The following is an 18,378-nucleotide window of genomic DNA, read 5'->3' as shown; positions in this document are numbered from 1 at the left end:
TCTGCAGTGGGACACCGAGTCAAACGCTTTCCGGAAGTCAAGGAATATGGCATCCGTCTGATACTTTTGATCCATAGTTCGCAAGATATCATGTGAAAAAAGGGCAAGTTGCGTTTCGCAGGAGCGATGCTTTCTAAAGCCGTGCTGATGCATGGACAGCAACTTCTCTGTCTCAAGGAAATTCATTATATTCGAACTGAGAATATGTTCGAGAATCCTGCAACAAACCGATGTTAAGGATATTGGTCTGTAATTTTGAGGATCCGTCCTTCTACCCTTCTTATATACAGGCGTCACCTGCGCTTTTTTCCAGTCGCTCGGGACTTTACGTTGGGCAAGAGTTTCGCGATAAATGCAGGCTAAGTAAGGAGCCAATGCAGTAGAGTACTCTCTGTAAAACCGAATTGAAATCCCATCAGGACCTGGCGATTTATTGATTTTATTGAAAGACAACAATTATCATACTGAAATCAAAGCGATTCCTGATGGGTGCTCTCCTGGTCATTACGAAAGGGCAGAAACCGTTCTTAATAGACCCTGTCATCAACACAGACAACAGTACACGTTCCCATGTCGATCACAAAGTTACTAAGGAGTTCTCGTGGTAGGGCGTTCCTTTCCTCCGCCAGCGCGGTTGCCATCTACTAGATGGTCACTGATGCATATGAACATGTTGCAATGCATGTCCACACCGCGTCCCACACGTGCTCGATGGGATATAAGTCGGAGGAACGGGCAGACCAGTACATTAGCCGAATATCCTCTTGTTCAAAGAGCTCCCCCAACTGTGCTGTTCGTTACGGTCGCGCAGTGTCATCGAAAAAATGAAGTCAAGGCCGAATGTACTCCTGATAAGACGCACAAGAGAAAGTATCACAGTGTTACAACAATGGTGACCAGTGAGTGTACCGTGTTCAACGATTGGGAGCTCAAAACCTCCGTGCAACGTCACGCCTCCCCTCACATCATAACAGCAGGACCACCCAACCGATCATGCTCGATGATGTTCCTGGGTGCATTAGATGTTCCCACCACTCGCCATATGCGTGTACGTCCAGCATTATCGAATGTGATCGTATTGCTGGTCCAAGTGTTACAATGTGTGGAGGCATAATGTTGCATAGGTGCATTGATCTCCAGAAATTTGAAAACAGTACACTTATTGAAACTTCCTGGCAGATCAGAACTGTGCGCCGGACCGAGACTCGAACTCGGGACCTTTGCCTTTCGCGGGCATGTGCTCTACCACTTGGCAAAGGTCCCGAGTTCGAGTCTTGGTCCGGCACACAGTTTTGATCTGCCAGGAAGTTTCATATCAGCGCACACTCCGCTGCAGAGTGAAAATCTCATTCTGGAAACATCCCCCAGGCTGTGGCTAAGCCATGTCTCCGCAATATCCTTTCTTTCAGGAGTGTTAGTTCTGCAAGGTTCGCAGGAGAACTTCTGTAAAGTTTGGAAGGTAGGAGACGAGATGCTGGCAGAAGTAAAGCAGTGAGGACGGGGCGTGAGTCGTACTTGGGTAGCTCAGATGGTAGAGCACTTGCCCGCTAAAGGCAAAGGTCCCGAGTTCTAGTCTCGGTGCGGCACACAGTTTTGATCTGCCAGGAAGTTTCATATCAGCGCACACTCCGCTGCAGAGTGAAAATCTCATTCCAGTACACTCATTGCTCAATGCTCTTGTGAACAGTACTCCTTCCCCGAGTGCGTCTTTTCGGTGTTGTATTCGGCTCTGAATTCGTTTTTATGGATAGGAATGAGAGGGTATTCGGTAAATGAAGTGGCCTGCCCGTTACCCCAACTTCCCATGGAGCATGTATGGAATACATTGGGGAAACGTATTGCAGCATGTCCCTATGCAGTTGTCAACCTCACGAGTCTTGAGGCCATTATGGGAGCACAGTGTAGAACATGCATTGCTGTCCGTGGTGATCACACACCGTATTAAGTAACAAGTTCCGCATTTTGTAATGTCCAGGAGGCCATCAGGAATCGCTGTGATTTCAGAGTAATTATTGTCTCGTTGCGTATATCTTTTAGTTACCGCCTGTACTATACCGTAACCATTCTTTCTACGTATGGTTCAAGTATCATAGAGGTTGTAGTGGGACGAAATTAAGCGTCACCCATCCACCAAAGTCAGCCCAGTTTGCAGGTGACTATAAGTTTAATTTAGTTTTGTTTATGTGTTTTCTTATTATTTATAATAGATGTGAATTATCTAAAAGTTTTGTATTTTTTTATGTGTTTCATGTACGGAGAGATCGGCGCAACGAACGGGGACAGCATCTTCGTTGCCGCGACCAGAGAGGAAATTGCTGGCCGCTATACGTCGCGGGTCGACAGCCAAGGAGCAACAGAAGATCCTGGAACCGAGTTGTTGCGTCGTGTTTCTAAAAATTAAAAATGAATTTTTATACTCTTTTTGTACAACAATGACAAAAAAAATAGAGCGTAATCTTATTGAGAAGTCAGTCACTGTCTGTCAACGCTCAAGTTCACATCTGTATGTGTAGGAAGGTAATAAAATAGTGTATGTTACTAAAGTTGAAACACGTGTCTTGAAGAGTTATTTATGAAGAGTTATGTGAACGGATTAATAATATATTTGACAAGATTATTGATTCAGACAGCGTTGGCCGAAACTTTGAATCTAAAAAGTTTATTTAATGTGTGATTCTGATATCGATTAGATCAAGATAACGTGTGTCGATATAATTTTCTGAGGAGAAACAAACGAAATTTAAATTGGGAAAAGGTTACGAAAACCAATTGGCCCAAGTGATGTAATTCTTTGCACACGACTCAACTGATGTTTTACAGTTTCGTTCAAGAACCATTCTATGACAATTTAAAAAGAATATAAATCATTTTTGAAGTGAGTGTAACTGACGTGGGTGACGAAGTCTGCACATGGTCATACATATATCAAACGAAAAACCCAAACTAATACGTCGTTACACCGCACCGTGGCGACCTTAGAAACAGGACTTGTGTGCAACTAAGGCACACACGTACGAAACAAAACATCAAGAGTCCTTCGGAAGTCAACGCGAGTTTTCGTGGAGCCTTCACCAGCCAGCGGCGACTTCGTGGGTGTGGGCATCTGACGGAGCCGCAGCCAAGCAGTACGGTCACGCAGTTGTTCCACGAGAACGCTGCAAACCCCGACAACCTTTTTTCTCCCTAAACTAATAGGCCCAGTACGTCAGCTGCGGAGCGTTCCTCCGGCTGGTATTAGAGGTGTTGCTGAGGGCTTCGCCTGTCTACGGCGGTGCCGGGCGTGGTCGCAGCCAGTGACGTTTCCGGTGTTCGACTCAGCGTCCTGGCCGGTGGCGGAAGCGGGGTCGCAGCATCTCAGCGGCTGCATCGACGGCTGTTTCTTCTGCAGCCCCATAGCAGCACTCTGGTCATCGAGAACTACAAATTACAATATTAAGTGTCCGGTGAGTTTGTTTCAAGTTGGAAGTGGAGTGTTGTATATAGGGAGTGTGCTTTTATAGGATTGTTGATTACAAGTCTGCGTGTGTAAATAGTTAATATCTTACAATAATGTCGGGAAGTGAAATGTCAGACGAAGAGCAATCTATGTCCGATAGGAGCATGAGAGCCCTTTTTAGGGCGATCGCTAAATTAAAACAATCTAACGAGGAATCTACTGCTAGATTAAAAGAGGAACTAAAACAGGAATTAAAACAGTCTAACGAAGAATTTACTGCTGAATTAAAACAATCTAATGAAGAATTTATGGCTAGATTAAAACAGTCTAACGAGGAATATACTGCTAGATTGAAAGAGGAACTAAAACAGGAATTAAAACAGTCTAACGAGGAATCTACTGCTAGACTTAAAGGGGAGCTAACAGAATCGACAGACAGGTTACAGGAACATCTTAATGAAACCAGTCGAGAATTAAGTGGTAAAATAGAGTCTTCTAAAGTTGAAATGCAGGAAAAATTAGTAGGACTTAGTAATAAGATTGCTGATAATTGTAAAAGGTTAGAAGAATATATCCAGGAATCGCGCGAGGAAAAAGCTCGCATGCGAAACGATATCACTGACTTATCCGAGAGACTAGATAGTGTCAATATCTTAGTTGTAAAGGAAATACAGAAAAATAACAACATGTTACGAGATGAACCTTCTATGCAAACGGAGACGGTTCGTAGAGAATTAGTGGAATCTATTAAAGAGGTCTCTACCAAACCTGTAGAGATTTCTTCAATAGATAATGTAGAATTAGAAACATTAACTCATCAAGTAGAAAAGGACCATACCGAAATCGAAAACATGAAATTTTTAATTACTGAAATATGCAGTAATCTTGAGACTGCCAAAGATAATAACATTGATGAAGGTACAGAGCGTTCACATCGTGAACACAGTGAAGAATCGATATTAGCTAATCGCGTATCCAATACAGAAACGCGGATACAGGAAATTACTAAACGGTTACCGGAGTTAGATAATAACGAGAACATTTCAGGTAGCAGAGGTAATAACATAATCAGAGACAACAGTCGCATCGAATTTGCTAGCTCGGACGACAACAATATGAATAAAGCAATCACGGCAAGCCAATCCGATGCAACTCCGTCTCTGCAATCTAAACAAAATCCGACTATTTCTCTCGCAGAATGTCGGGATGACATAACGACCAATTCAAATGTAGCAAGTCGATTTCCTGTATTCAAACCAGGAGGCGAACTTCATCCTATAATCTTTATAAAAGCTTTTGAAACATCATTATCTTCTAAATGGAGTAATGAAAAACGCATTCAATTTGTAATAGGACATTTAGAAGCAGAAGCTGCGGAATGGGCAGTACTGCATAGAAATGAATTCAGGGATTGGGATGATTTTGTTAAGCAGTTTAAACAAAATTATTGGTCAAGACGAAAACAACAACACTTAACTTTAAAGTTGTTAGCCCCTCCTCCATATTCTAAACGGTGGAGAGGTTATAGGAATTATTTTGAATGGAATTTAAACCGTGCTAAATTAATTGAAAGTCATTTAATACGAGTCCTAAGTAGTAGGTTACCGTATTACATAAAGGAAAGAAAAATGTTATTCTACGAATTATACAAAACCTTAATAATGAGGACGAAACAGTTAACACCCGGGGTGTGTGGTTATATTTTAACGACTTGTTGTAGTGGAAAGCACAGAGGGAACACCAGAGATGGAAAATCTGCATTCCGAAAACTGTTGTGGACGAGTTAATTACTTATATTCATGAAGGTTACGGGCATTTTGGAATTCATAAATGTATTAAACATCTAATGAAGTATTATTATTTCAAAAATATGTCCCGTATTGTGAGAAGTATTATTAGGGCTTGTGAAACCTGTCAAAAGGTTAAAGTTAATAACAAATCCAAGCGTTATAAATTATATGCTGTAATTCCTCGAGGTTTGTGGGATCTACTATCATTAGATTTTTTCGGCCCTCTGCCTCGGAGTTCAGGAGGATTAACATATGTGTTTGTTGTAATGGAATGTTGGTCCAAACATGTGAAACTGTATACTTTGAAACGAGCGAATACAGCAAGCGTTATACGCTGCCTCACCCGAAATTACTTTGTTAACTGGGGCATTCCTAAACGACTTATGTCTGACAACGGTAGTGCCTTTATTAGTCAAAGATTTCAAGATATGATAAGACAATATGGAATCAAACATATCTTAATTTCGAAATATCACCCTCAAAGTAATTTAGTAGAAAGAGTCATGAAAGAATTAGGACGATTATGTAGAACTTATTGTGCACATAAACATACTCGGTGGACCAAACTAATGCCTGAATTCGAAAAGATATTAAATGAATTGCCTCACCTAACGACGGGATTATCACCTATAGAAATTTTAGGCAAACGAATTATAGGTGAGCCTTTACTAGCTGCTTTACCTTGGCCACCAGTAAATGAGATACAACAAGATATTCCAGACGAAAAAGTTTGCGAACAGATTGTAAAAAATGCCGAACGGAGAATTAAAAGTTATAATCAACAGGCTGTAGAACCCTCATTTCAGGTAGGAGATCTTGTGTTAGTACGATCTCATCCTAAAAGCTCTAAGATCGATAAGGAATGTAGAAAATTCTTCTTTATCTTTGAAGGTCCATATGTTGTACATAAGATTGTACATCCCAAAGCATCACTTCTTATGGAACCTTCATCAGGTGTAATTAAAGGATTATATAGTGTTGATCAAATGAAACTCTTCATTCCTAAATAAGTTAATATTTAGTATATGTTACATACGGAAGAGCGTTCATAGTTTATTCATGTGAAGTTTTTCGTGATAGTTACGTATTATTTTAAAGAATAGAACAGAAAGCTTAAACAAGTGTTCTGCAATAATCTACTGGTACTTCAAAAAGAGAAAGATAACCAAAAAGGAGGATTTATATGGAGGAAACTTTGCTCTTAGGTCAAAAGGAATTTTGCATATTTTAAATTTACTCGGATAGTAGGAACCAAAGGGGATGGTTAATAGTTTTAGGGACCATGGGCGTCCAGAGCTATATGGCTCACGAGAACATAGCAGAGTGCCTTTAATAGAGGTTTGCAATAGTGTTAATATAGAACACACCAAACGGGGCTCTCTCGCTTGTTTCTCCTAAATAAATGGCCATTACCCAACAAGGTGTCCGAAGGTAAAGAAAGCCGTGCCGAGATTCTAAAGAGAGTTTTGCTGGATTTCTTCTTGACCTCAGGCATAAATAAGGCATTAGGGAAGAGAATGACGTAAAGTAAATAGTACTATTAGTTATTGTGAGAAACTTATTAGTAATATACATTCTTGAAAAGAATAACTCTAGTAAATAAATGAAACTGAAACTAATCTATCACAATTTGAACGCTCTGTCCTAATGTACAACGTTAAAGAACGTACTAAATTAGTATTTATTAGCAACTATTAACTGAAGAGGAGCAATCTCCCTATATTCGGCTACGAATTACCATAATAGCACAATTAAGAGTAAATGACAAATAGTCACAACAATATCGTATTAAAAGGATTAAATCTATCTAATAGCAAGGACTCTAGGTTACGTAAAATGTGAGGAAAATGTATTAACAGTTAAATATCGTATATTGAAAAGTTTTAATTTCGGTTAAAACCTGACAAACTGAGCTTGTGGGTGGGGTATGTAGTGGGACGAAATTAAGCGTCACCCATCCACCAAAGTCAGCCCAGTTTGCAGGTGACTATAAGTTTAATTTAGTTTTGTTTATGTGTTTTCTTATTATTTATAATAGATGTGAATTATCTAAAAGTTTTGTATTTTTTTATGTGTTTCATGTACGGAGAGATCGGCGCAACGAACGGGGACAGCATCTTCGTTGCCGCGACCAGAGAGGAAATTGCTGGCCGCTATACGTCGCGGGCCGACAGCCAAGGAGCAACAGAAGATCCTGGAACCGAGTTGTTGCGTCGTGTTTCTAAAAATTAAAAATGAATTTTTATACTCTTTTTGTACAACAATGACAAAAAAAAATAGAGCGTAATCTTATTGAGAAGTCAGTCACTGTCTGTCAACGCTCAAGTTCACATCTGTATGTGTAGGAAGGTAATAAAATAGTGTATGTTACTAAAGTTGAAACACGTGTCTTGAAGAGTTATTTATGAAGAGTTATGTGAACGGATTAATAATATATTTGACAAGATTATTGATTCAGACAGCGTTGGCCGAAACTTTGAATCTAAAAAAGTTTATTTAATGTGTGATTCTGATATCGATTAGATCAAGATAACGTGTGTCGATATAATTTTCTGAGGAGAAACAAACGAAATTTAAATTGGGAAAAGGTTACGAAAACCAATTGGCCCAAGTGATGTAATTCTTTGCACACGACTCAACTGATGTTTTACAGTTTCGTTCAAGAACCATTCTATGACAATTTAAAAAGAATATAAATCATTTTTGAAGTGGGTTGTAACTGACGTGGGTGACGAAGTCTGCACATGGTCATATATCAAACGAAACCTAAATACGCGTCGTTACACCACAAGGTGTGTTATTTGGTTGTGACACATCATGCGGAAGCCAGTTTTCAAATGGTTCAAATGGTTCTAAGCACTATGGGATTTAACGTCTGAGGTCATCAGTCCCCTAGACTTAGAACTATTTAAACCTAACTAACCTAAGGACATGACACACATCCATGCCTGAGGCTGGATTCGAACCTACGACTGTAGCAGCAGCGCTGTTCCAGACTGAAGCGCCTAAAACCGCTCGGCCACAGCGACCGGCTAAGTCAGTTTTGTCCTCAAGTTTTGCACACCTGGGTACTTGCTGTTGACAGCAGTGGCACCCACCTAACTCTTCGCCTTCAAGTTTGCAGTCAGTGCTGCTCGTTTTTGTCTTGAGTTTGTTTTTGCGGCAGTGTATGCTGTCTGTGGACAGTAACACACAGCAGTGTAGATAGGTTTACAGGGGGAGAGTTGGTCGATGTGCAACTCGTATTATGGGTTCACCGAATGCAGTGGAAGAGCAGCAACATGGCACTATGCAGAGCACTTCCCGCAGCGATGGCCGTCACGTCATACACTAGTACTTTCACATATGACAGTTGTTTCATCACCACGTGTTTTGTTCAAATGTTCAAATGTGTGTGAAATCTTATGGGACTTAACTGCTAAGGTCATAAGTCCCTAAGCTTACACACTACTTAACCTAAACTATCCCAAGGACAAACACACACACCCATGCCCGAGGGAGGACTCGAACCTCCGCCGGGACTAGCCGCAAAGTCCATGACTGCAACGCCTAAGACCTCTCGGCTAATCCCGCACGGCACGTGTTTTGTGCTATACATTTTGGTGATTGCGCATTGCAGGCTTTTCCACTGCTATGAAGGCATTTCAGACGAACAAAGGCAATTGGAACAACAAACCAAATAAATCGTAATTACATTATCATTCCACAACAGTAAAATGAAGTTTTACTGGGTGAAGTGAAATTTTCTGAGGGGTAAAAACAAAAGGGTTGAATTGCTTTTCGGTCACGAAGCTAAATTATTTTTAAAAAATCAGTGTCATTATCACTACTTCGTTAAGGCTTTAACACTGATTACGTAAGTTACCAGTAATTATATTTTGTATTTCTAATAATAGCATTAATGAAAACACACTGGTGGAGGTTACAGCTTGTGAAATCAATATGTGAGCACGTAGGCTAGTCCGCTCACTACTTACACACTTTGTACCATTCGTCTATGACAGTAAAAGTGAGACGTATATGTTTAATTCTCTCAAGAAAATGCCTCCTATGAGCTACAGGTATTTTCCGCAATAGACCACAAATTGCTTCAGAATTCGCTTTGCAACAACGCACAACAGTAACTAAACACATAAAAAAAAGCTTTGCATCACCTCAGTTCCGAAAGTTCCGGAACCTCTACAGAAAATTGGAACAGAGATCAACATAAACATCATTTCCACCCTTTTTATTGCTCATGAAAACCACACATTGCATGTTGTACCACCATACAGCGAGACCTTCAGAGATGGTGGTCCAGACTGCTGTACACACAGGTACCTCTAATACCCAGTAGCACGTCCTCTTACATTGATGCATGGCTGTATTCGTCGTGGCATACTATCCACAAGTTCATCAAGGCACTGTTGGTCCAGATTGTCCAACTCCTCAGTGGCGATTCGGCGTAGATCAGTCAGAGTGGTTGGTTGGTCACGTCGTCCATAAACAGCTCTTTTCAATCTATCACCGGCATGTTCAATAGGTTTCATGTCTGGAGAACATGCTGGCCTCTCTAGTCGAGCGATGTCTTTATCCTGAAGGAAGTCATTCACAAGATGTGCTCGATGGGGGCGCGAATTGTCGTCCATGAAGACGAATGCCTCACCAGTATGCTGCCGATACGGTTGCATTATCGGTCGGAGGATGACATTCACGTATCGTACAGCCGTTCCATGACCACCAGTGGCGTACACCGGCCTCACATAATGCCACCCCAAAACAGCAGGGAACCTCCACCTTACTGCACTCGCTGGACAGTGTGTCTAAGGCTTTCAGCCTGACCGGGTTCCTCCAAACACGTCTCCGACGATTGTCTGGTTGAACGCATATGCGACACTCATCGGTGAAGAGAACGTGATGCCAATCCTGCGGCATGTTGTTGGGCCCATCTGTACCGCGCTCCATGGTATCGTGGTTGCAAAGATGGCCCTCACCATGGACGTCGGGAGTGAAGTTGTGCATCATGCAGCCTATTGCACACAGTTTGAGTCGTAACACGATGTCCTATGGCTGCACGGAAAGCATTATTCAACATGGGGGTGTTGCTGTCAGTGTCCCTCCGAGCCATAATCCGTAGGTAGCGGTCATCCACTGCAGTAGTAGCCCTTGGGCGGCCTGTGCGAGGCATGTCATCGACACTTCCTGTGTCTGGACATTTCCCTTGTTGAGAGCCCTTCCTGGCACAAAGTAACAATGCGGACGCGATCGAACAGTGGTAATGACCGTCTAGGCATGGTTGAACTACAGACAACACGAACCATGTATCTCCTTCCTAGTGGAATGACTTTAACTGATCGGCTGTCGGACCCCCTCCGTCTAATAGGCGCTGCTCATGCATGGTTGTTTAGTGACATCTCTGAACAGTCAGTCATAGGGACTGTGTCTGTGATACAATATCCACAGTCAATGCCTATCTTAAGGAGTTCTTGGAACCTGGGTGATGCAAAACTTTCTTTGATGTGTGTATATAACGGCTACTACACTGCTGTAGGGTGGGTCTCCTCAGTATTATTCAGTGCAAGGCAATGAACAGAGCCAACCCCTGTACGTGGTATTCACAGACCTTGTTAAAGCATTTGACTCTGTTAATCGAGAAGCACTCTGGAAAATTCTGGCATCCAATATATATACTGGAAAATACATCAAAATTCTTCGGATTCTACCTGACAACATAAATGCCGCTGTTCTTGCCAGTAATGGACCCGGAGAAACATTTAAGGTTATCATAGGAGTCAAGCAGCGATGTGTTATTGTACCTAGCCTATTCTCGATATTTGTGGGGACCATACTTCACCTTTTTAAGGAAAACTTACCGTTGGGTGTTGAAATAGCTTATAGGACTGTTTGCAAGCTATTCAACATTAGCAGACTCCGTGCTAAAAGCAAAATAACCACAACAGCTGTCTTAGAACTTCAGTACGCTGATGATAACGTTATCTTGGCAAACAAAGAAGAGGATCTACAAACTATCCTAAACGCATTCAGTCTGGCATTCAAATGCATTGGTCTAGAGTTTAGCACAGAAAAACGAAAGTCCTCTATCAGCCAAATTCCACTGCAGCAGCTCCAGTTATCACAGTTGATGAAACACATCTAGAGATTGTAGAGTGTTTTCCACATCTGGGAAGCCATCTTTCTGCAAATTCAAAAATAGATGCAAAAATTCAACACCAACTAAGGTGTGCAAGTACTGCATATAGTCTTCTTTTGAAAAGAGTGTTTGATAACATTGATTTGAATGTTAAAACCAAGCTTACATTCTACAATGCCATTATCATGCCTACACTTCTTTGCGGATGTGAAACTTGGACCACCTACAGGCGTGAGTTAAAGTCCTTACAAAAATACCACCAACGCTGCCTAAGGAGGACACTGAAAGTAAATTGGCAGGATCGGGAACAAACAACAGTATTTTGGAATAAACCAACTCCACTAGCATTGAAGCAAAAATTGTCAGACACGAATTTCGCTGGGCTGGTCATATCATCCGCAAGCCAAACTCCCGTCTCCCTAAGCAAATCATGTTCTCCCAATTGAAGGATGGCCAATACAATCAGAGAGGGCAAACAAAACGATATAAAGATGTCCTCATGTCAAATATGACAAAATGTCAAATAAACACAAATGATTGGGAAATTGCAGCCCCAGATAGATCCAAATGATGATGTTGTTCACCAAGGAATACTTAATTTTGAAAATCAGAGACAATTGCAGGAGAATAGGAAGAGAGATCGCAGAAGAGAACGAGAGCTCTTGAGAGGAACAATCCTGTTACACCATTCTGTCAACACCAGCTGGGTGTGCCATTACTGCAGGAGAATCTGTGGCTCCAGAATAGGACTGTTTAGCCACCAAAGAATCCACAGGTAACGCTACCAAAAGACATTTCATACTCATCAACGAGTAGATGCTTATGATGATGACTCATTATTATTATTATTATTCTCTTTCTTTTACGTATGAGGCACTGTGGAATACGTTTATTTCAACTGTTTCTCCTTTCTTCTCTTTCACAGTTCTCATCATTAGTTAGTGTTTCACTCCTTTTCCTTCTGTCCAAGTGGCTCCAATCTTCTTGCTGGTTTTTTTTATGGAAATCTTTGGAACCTGGCAGTTTATTTCTGAGGGGCATTCGTTCCTCAGGTCTTTCAGATTCTGCGATTTCAGAATAAGGACTCCACTAGTCAAGAGATTTACAAACAGTAAGTATAGTGCACACATTTTAACTTGGCTGATTGTAAGTGGGGGTGCAGGATGTGGGTGAAACAAGGGTAGCAACGGAGTGGAGTAGTTTTGAGCAACCATGTTTTGCAACAAGTGTCTATCCAAAATGTGGATAGTTAGCTTTTTTTCTGAGAAAAAGTGGTAGATAGCGCTCACGATGCAACATGAAGTACTTTAACATTTTATAAAGAAATGTTGTTACGAATGAACATTACCAATTGTCTAATTGACTCATTAGTTCGTGGCTTAATAAAACACTCCAAAAACTGAACATCATTTTTAAAAAGAAATACTTTTTCTTTCTAAAATTTAGTCAGGCGCAAATTTTGTGATGGTGCAGAGATGGGCAAGGGGTGGGGTGAGGGTTTAATAGCCATCTGATTGCACCGAGGGGTAATGGTCTCAGAAATCACTGCTCTATAATGAGCCACAGGTCACCGCATATCCTTTACACCAACGTACTCAGAAAATATCCCAGCAAACTTGCGAAATTTTGTCACTGGAGTTGGGGTTCACCCTGTAGAACAGAGCAGTGAGTGTGAGTTGTCACTTTTTCTTGGATTCATAGCTTCTGACTGACTTTCAGTGAAATCTGTACTCACAGCCTCTGAGCACTAAAGCATTGAGTCAACCTATGACAATATACTATAGAACACGTACTTAGTTCCATTAAATTTCGTAAAAACAGTTTATAGTCGATCGAGAAGCTTGGCGAGAACACTTCATGTCATCCTAGAGACAATTTCCAGATCCTCAAACTGGAAAAACGAAAGCGGAGTACATTATAATGGGACATATTTGAACTGTATTCGTTTTCTGTGACCCTGTACTGTTTGCTTCTGGTGCAAACATAAACAATGAACGTAATAGAGCAAGATTGAAAGTAGCCCTTCAAATCTATTACAATAAAACTAAAATAATGTCTAGTCAACACATCGAACTAAAATGGTACAAATTTACGATTAAGTCATTGAACAATTTGACGAATTTTTGTACTTAGAGCAGCTGAAGACCATGACTGGATTGACAGTAAAGGAAAATATCTACAATGCTTCTCGTAAACTAAGTTAAATATTCAAAACAAAGGCCTCATTTCATATACTACGGGAAGCTTAGAATCAGTTTTTGTTTGAGTTTTGTAGGTAGGTGGGTAGGTTGACGTAGTTGTTATTTGTTTGTTTAGGGCGCTAATGCAGATATACCAAAAGCTAATCACTCTCAAGTGCACAAAACACAGTCTGCCTCTTACGACCTACCATTAAAATATGATTACCAGACTAGAAAAGCCACGAAGCGAGTCTGTAAACGGTGGTTGCCTAATTGCTTACATAATAACTGCACGAGCCAGCCATCTCCTCCATACCCTAAAGTTCCTCGCCCAACGGTTTGCGTAAAATACCAGAAACAACAGAAATTCTTAGAACAAGTGCCACATTCATTTAATAGTAATTTAAAACTGAGGGCAGCTCCGCATATGAACTGGCTTCTGCTGTTTTGTCATGGTATAAAATACATTCATTTTAAATGTAGCGAAATGTAGCGTCACAAGCAGCACAAACTCGTGGGTCTTCATGTCTGAGAAAGAAGCCAAGTGTCAGGTGGTTGTGCCCTAATCGAAATCTAGTTAAGCTGACTTTACCACACCTAACTGGCGAGAAAGGTGTGCGCCATCGTCTTGCAGGCCCTTTTACTGATCATAACTTGTTATCCACGACGGCTAGTTACTCGCCCTCCCATAAGCGACGTTTGCACTGTCAGATAATTGCGTAGATTTCCATATACGGACAGTGTTTGCACAGACAAACCACTGCATGGGATTGAATTGCCAACTGAAAAATTTGAACTATTGTGTTCACCCTGTGCGTAGATTGACTTCGCTTGAATCGACGCAGACCAGGTGTGCAGACCCGATGAAGTGCTTTAGTGCTTCATGTTGGGCACGACGTGTTTCCGGAATGATGTTGCTCAATGATGAAACTGACATCACAGCAGAAAACTTCAGATAAACGTGGCTTCTGCCAGTTGCCACATATTTCAGTGTTACTATATATCTTTCATAAGCACTTAATGATTTTCTCATTACAGTGTCATTTCGCTTCATACGCTGTGTAAAGTATTGCAACAAAAATGTGTCTCCGTCGAAGGTAGTATTTCAATTTTTTAACTCTTCAAAGGACAAACATACGAAAATATTAGACGGTTTAAGAACTAGTCTTTTGTCTTCTTCTCCGTACTGATCCTTTTGTTTTTATGATTTCCGAAGTAATAGCACTAGACAGAATAAATTATCTTATAAGCAGATTTACTTAATTTGGTCATGGCAAGAAAATACTCTGCACTCTTTGGTTACTGAATCAGGACTGTGAGTCAGAAAGTGTAAATGCGAAATGAATACTGCAGACCAGGCGCGCAGACGGTCGTTGCAAACACGATCTGCTCATACAAATCTCAGAGTGTAAAGGGTCCTATAGATGCATCACGGACGTTCTCAGCAATGACCTTGCGGTGCGCAGAGGGACAGCACGTTGGATCAAATTACGCAGAATACGTGCCTCTTTGGCTGCGGTATCTGTTACCCCATTCCCACATATTCCCACATGTCCCAGAGGACAGCAGAATGACACCTCCTTCACGTGTCTTTGCAACTGGAGAAAGACGTCGTGGATATTCTGGACTGTTTTATACGCTGGGTACATATGCCGGATAGTCTGCAAAGTACTGAAGGAATCGGAGGGCATGAACAATTTCATCGCCTGATTACGTCTCAGCTAATCCACAGCACTTAGAATTGCACAGAGTTCAGCATGAAATATATTTGAACTCACTAGGGGGAGAGATTCTAAGGACGAGTCAGTAAAAACTGTGGAACGCCCGATAGTGCTCACTGTTTGAACCCATCGTAATATACCAAGTTAAAAACATGCCTCTGACTTAAAATTTTAAAAACTAAATGCATAGTCGTGAAAGTGCAGTTTGTTGCATAATTATTCTGGGATTCATTAACAATCACTGTGGTGTTTTACTCCAAACTTGCCAAAGGTAGTTAATACGAAACGCATCTAGATCCGTTAAATATTGTTTTTCTGAAACACCAAACAGCTTTTTCGCTCATGGGCAGTTTGTATAAAGTCGTTCAGACGATGCACGGATGATAACTGTTGCAGGAAAGGCCAGGAAAGTCGAAAACGACTAGAGTTTGAATGCTTGTTTGGTCACAGGAAGACTTTGTAATGGCGATTCTTCTGCCCTTGATCATAAGCTAAAGCATAATGTCTCTTCGACGGCGGGATAGTTAGAGACGGAGCAGTTTAGATTTATGGCAGGGAGACAAAGGCGTTCTATGGAAAAACTAATAAACTCGGAGCGTAACTTAGAACGAAATGGAGAGACGCATATTATAAATAACTACGAGAAAGAGGAAAACGCGTTACTAATAAGGAAAAAGATTTGAGAGGAAGACGAAATTACGACTATCTTTATAATACAATGGAGGTAGGCGGCACATGTAGTTAGGTTAGGTTTGTTTAAGAACTACGTTTATATCCCATATTACCAACAACATTGGTAGTACTGACAAGGGAACCTCCCCATCGCATCCCCCTCAGATTTAGTTGTAAGTTGGCACAATTGATAGGCCTTGAAAAACTGAACACGGATCAATCGAGAAAACAGGAAGAAGTTGTGTGGAACTATGAAAAAAAAAGCAAAATATACAAACTGAGTAGTCCATGTGCAAGATAGGTTACATCATGGACAGTACGAACTCAGGAGCGCCGTGGTCCCGTGGTAAGCGTGAGCAGCTGCGAATCAAGAGGTCCTTGGTTCAAGTCTTCCCTCGAGTGAAAAGTTTAATTTTTTATTTTCAGACAATTATTATCTGTCCGTCCGTCCGTCCGATCCGGAGGTAATTGCGCCGTAGTATGGGGACGCTACACCTTAACAAACATCGAAACACACGTCAGTCGACTACAGCCCACGGAAGAGAGAGTATTCCTGCTAACGAGGCTCCCTGGCTGGCAGTTGACTGTTCGCTACTTTGGACGAGAGTGCATTAAATACATGAGATGTATTCCGTGGGCAATATGAATCCAGTAAATATGGCTTGCACGGTTTTGCGGTGCGGTCGCAAAACTTAGACACTAAACTTATTACAGTGAACAGAGACGTCAATGAACAAACGGACAGATCATAACTTTGCGAAAATAAAGAAAGTAAACTTCTCATTCGAGGTAATATTTCAACCAAGGACCTCTCGTTCGGCAGTTGCTCACGCTAACCACGGGACCACGGCGCTCCTGAGCTCATACTGTCCTTGATGTCGCCTATCTTGCACATGGACTAATCAGTTTGTATATTTTGCTTAATTTTTTCATAGTTCCACACAACTTCTTCCTGTTTTTTCTATTGATCTGTGTTCAGTTTTTCAAGGCCAACTGTGTCAACTTATAACTAAATCTGAGGGGGGTGCGATGGGGAGGTTCCCTTGTGAGAAGAAGCCTTGTCGCAGCAATTGAAAACATTACACATCAGCCGGATCTGAAAGCTCTCTGTGAGAATGGGGCTACTCGTTTGACAACTGTCGTTCTACACAGGTATTACTAAAATACAGTGCATCTAAAAGACCTTAAATTTCTCTCTTGGAGGCACTGGAGAGAAGACGTATTTATCTTCGATGCTCTTGCAAGTATAGCCTTATTAAATCACTCTGCACAGCCCTTCGCACCTACTTCGATCATCCTACTTCTTTTGAAGTAAAATCTGCAAGTTTTCCTTGCCCAGCATAAACAGCCGATTACTTTTACTTCAGCACGTTTCCGTACATTTTTATAACAAGAAAGCATATATGTTCATCAGTGAGATAGAGGACTTCATAACTGGAGCAAAGGTTCCAACGTGTTGGTTAAAGATTAGACTATATTGGTTAAACAGTAAATAAGAGCTACTTACCTATCATCTTCCACGGATACAGCTTCATTGCGATGTACTCAGGATCTTCTGCTGACAAATATAATACTTCTGCTGTGTCTCAGTTTCCCTGTCATGCTTTCCCATTTTTTTCACGTTGCCAATTTCATGGTCAAAATTATTACTGCCATTTCCATTTTTCCTGGAAAAAATGGATTAAGTTTCAGGTATTTATTATCTTTTTAAATTACTTATCTGTGTTACACAACAATTATATTCTATACTAGACAACAACAAAAAATGCGGCAGAAAAACATGAACCTCATGCCTTCTGTAACTGACTTAATTAAGGTGAAAGAAGTTCTTCATTAGTGAGGGAATCAGGTAAGACAGGTTTCCGATATGTTTCTGAGAAGTAAGATAGCACCTGCCATCTTTTTTCTAGCTGAAGCCAGCGTTTAACTCGTACTGGTCACGTCAGGACACATTTTGGGAAGGAACACCACCTTGTATATTAATCCAACGAGCAGTAAAGAGACGTTATTTACTTTTCAGAATGTCGTGATCGACCATGCCCCTGTTTAAAACTAGGTTCAGCAGAATGGTGGAACGAGGTTACGAATATGGACACCGAGCGAGGTGGTGCAGTGGTTAGCACACTGGACTCGCATTCGGGAGGACGACGGTTCAATCCCGTCTCCGGCCATCCTGATTTAGGTTTTCCGTGATTTCCCTAAATCGTTTCAGGCGAATGCCGAGATGGTTCCTTTGAAAGGGCACGGCCGATTTCCTTCCCAATCCTTCCCCAACCCGAGCTTGCGCTCCGTCTCTAATGACCTCGTTGTCGACGGGACGTTAAACACTAACCACCACCACCACCACGAATATGGACTTTCCAACATGCAACACGCAGCAGAAGTAGCTGGGAATAACCGCAGTTTAAACAGCTGATGATATTTTAGGCACGACTCACATACATCTACA

The 18,378-nt window shown here is 41.3% G+C and overlaps 1 non-coding gene across 1 annotated transcript; it reads left to right on the top strand.

Annotated features, from left to right (window-relative positions):
• The first annotated feature begins 18,027 nt into the window (after positions 1–18,027).
• On the top strand, positions 18,028–18,100 carry Trnaa-cgc. Its single transcript has one exon. It is a non-coding gene; the product is annotated as a tRNA-Ala (tRNA).
• Positions 18,101–18,378: the final 278 nt, after the last annotated feature.

This window comes from Schistocerca piceifrons, chromosome 4 (genome assembly GCF_021461385.2).
Source record: "Schistocerca piceifrons isolate TAMUIC-IGC-003096 chromosome 4, iqSchPice1.1, whole genome shotgun sequence".
NCBI classification, from domain to species: Eukaryota; Metazoa; Arthropoda; class Insecta; order Orthoptera; family Acrididae; genus Schistocerca; species Schistocerca piceifrons.
This window is presented reverse-complemented; position numbering and strand designations above follow the sequence as displayed.